A 3,102-nucleotide genomic window follows, 5' to 3' on the forward strand; every position below is an offset into this window, starting at 1 on the left:
TCGCTTTCTTGCTAGCTGCGCTATGCAGCGCAGCTGGAGCACATCCTGCTAAAGGCAGGGCCGGCAAGAAAACTGGGCAGCCTCCAAGGAGATAAGCCCCTCCCCGCCGGGTTCAAAGCTGGAGCCGACCCTGAGGAAGGAGGAGGAGCTTATATCCCAGACGTGAGGAATGTCCCATGAAGAACCACTGGAGAAAGGATTGCTTTCCTTACTTTGTTTGGATCATCTTATGCTTGTGAGCAGCTGTTTTCAGCTTTGAATTATATCAAATCTGACACCAGAAACAGACTAACAGATGACCTGAGGGCTGCATGTGTTGCTCTCAAACTTACAAAGTATGAGCCAAGGTTAGACAAATTATCAGCATGCATACAACAGCAAAAATCACATTAATTGTTCAAAAGCATGCCAAATGCAAACTTTTACCTTTCAATAAAAAGTTGTTTGTATCATTGAAAGCTCAGTTATTGTGTTTTTCTTTTAAGACAAAAGATGTAAATGTATGAGTTTTTTTCCCTAAACTAAAACCTCAGTATTCAGGTTAAATTGCCATGTTGGTACTTTGTGATAAATAAGTGGGTTTTGGGTTGCAGTCAAACTTCAGAGGACGGCGGAAGACAGGAAGGCCTGGCGTGATCTGGTCCATGGGGTCGTGAAGAGTCGGACTCGACTGTGCGACTGAACAACAAAAAAACTGGGCACTTGGTCTCTAAAAGGTTCGCCATCACTGTCCTAGCCACTGACAGATAGTGGATCTCAAAACTTTCAAGGCCATGTAACCCTTATTTTGCATGATACAAAGTGATTTTAACTGGTATATGGGTGAAGTTCTTCGAGGATATTCTCTTAACATCCTTCTTTCAGTTCATGCCATCTACACCCCATGGGGTGAGAAGATCTGGAACAAAAATGTGGAAAGAGCAGTAACCAGGTTAGGATTGCTGCTGGAAAGAAGGCCCAAAGCAGCTCCTGTAGCCACAGGGATATTGGAGGGTTTGTTGCTTCTGTCTTTAGGTCATTTCTGTAACAAGTCCTGGATCCAACTTGAAGTTCTCCCTGAGGACAAACTGATCCAGTGCAATTTTCTATACTTTCTTGTGTCCATGAGGAAAGCTTGCAGGTGGCAAGATGTTCAGTATCTTTCAGGATGCAGCCATACCATGCAACGCATTTATGATTACATTTACTTCAGTAACTTGAAGACACTCAAAACGTGTTCCTAAGGTATTCATAATCTGGGAAACATGAAGTCAAGGACTAACATAAATCAGCATTATCACAGCTAAGTAAAATGGCCTAGGGACTCAAAATATTAAAAATTTACTAAAACTACTAAATCACTTTTTTAAAAAAAATAATGCTATGTGGCCTCTTCAACTTGCCATGGCTTATGGTAACAGTGTCTTAATCCAGCCTTGAGTAACAAACACCATCTGGCCAACATTTATATTCTTAAACCATATTGATTTTAGCTGGAAGTTTAAATGCTTAACTTTGCCTAGATTAATGCCCCTCTGTTTTTGCTACTGTAGTAAGTCATTCACAAATACTCAGTGCCAGTTTATTAAAACTCTTTACAATATACCTCAGCTAGTAATTTCTTTTTAGCCAGGTCAAACAGTACATCATGATGTTGCCCAATTAAAAGACACGCCAAAGCATTAAAGGTACCTTTGGAGAACACAAAAACCATGTGTAATAGCTACTATTTCAGGAACCTTCCTGGGATCTTCATTATATTGATGAGCTTCAAGCAGACCAGTTTTTTACTTCCTCCACTATCCTGAAAAATCCTCCAGAGGCTTTTAATTCATGTGGCCATATTTTAAATCAACATGTGCGTCTATGAAACATGGTAATTGCTAGGGGCCTCGCTGAACAGAACACTTTCCTTTAAAGGACCAACCCTTCAGCATACAAGATAGCCTATGCCTCCTTGACAGAGGGGGGTGGTCAACCCAGCCTTGAAACAGGCGTGGTGTGTTCACTTCTAAAGACCCTGGAGATCTCAATAAGTGTTGGACCACACTTAAATGTTCTATTCTTGAGTAAGGTGGTTGAACTGGATGGTGGCTGAACAACTAAATTGTTCAGATACTTTCAAATCTGGTTTTAAGCCTGGGCTGTGGAACTAAGATAGCCTTGGTCACCCTAGGCCCCGGTCACACGGAAGGTTTTGGGCCGGGAGAGGGACGAATCGGGGGCGCAACGAACAGGCGCGATCTCACCGCAACATCTGGGAAGCGGCGCGCACCCGTCCCTGATCCATCCCTAACCCCGGAAAACCTGCTGCAAAAAAGAACCTCCTACAGAGGAGGACTTACCTGCAGCACCGCAGCAAGCGTGGCTGTGGGATCGCCGCCACGCCCGTTGTGCGTATCAATCCTGGCTCCCCGCCAAACTGTGCATGCGAACACATGCACAGTTCGGCTGCCGCGCTCTTCTTTCTGTGGCTTCCCCGGGGAGGAAGTGAACAACGGCTCAGGGGATCTATGTGATCCCGCCACCGCATGTCTCTTTTGCCCGTCCTCCCCCCCCCCCGTGTGGCAGGGATTGGGAGGCACCATTTTGCAGTGATTCTAGTCCCAACAGGAGAATAGGCTTTAGAAGGTGGCGTTAGGAGACTGCTGTTCAGCCCCTTGCCCTCTGTGGTTCATGAGGCTCCATCTTGTCTCCTGTGGTCTTTAACATCTACAACATACCGAAAAGACCGCCTATTGTCTCATGAACCTACTTGACCACTTTTATCATTTTCCAAAGCCCTGTTTCCAGTGCCCCCAGATCCAGTGGCAACAAATCTCTGGAAACTCTCCCCAGGGAGATTTGTCTGTCCTGTTGCCATATTCCATCAGAAGGTCTTTGGCGGTCCGTCACTGATCCCTTCTTCCCGCCAAAGTTTTGATATTGTTTTTGTATGTGTTTTAGCTCATTTCAGTTGTTTGAATGATTTGTTTTTGTTTGATTTGTTTGGTTTAATGGTTTAAGATGTGGTTTTACTGAATTATGTTTGTAATTTGTTAGCCACCTTCATGGCGCTTACAAGGGCAGAAAGGCTGGTATAAATTTTGTAAAATAAATAAATGGGTGGATCCTAAATCACTT

Source organism: Gekko japonicus, unplaced genomic scaffold (genome assembly GCF_001447785.1).
Source record: "Gekko japonicus isolate JY-2015 unplaced genomic scaffold, Gekko_japonicus_V1.1 scaffold374, whole genome shotgun sequence".
In the NCBI taxonomy this organism is placed as follows: domain Eukaryota; kingdom Metazoa; phylum Chordata; class Lepidosauria; order Squamata; family Gekkonidae; genus Gekko; species Gekko japonicus.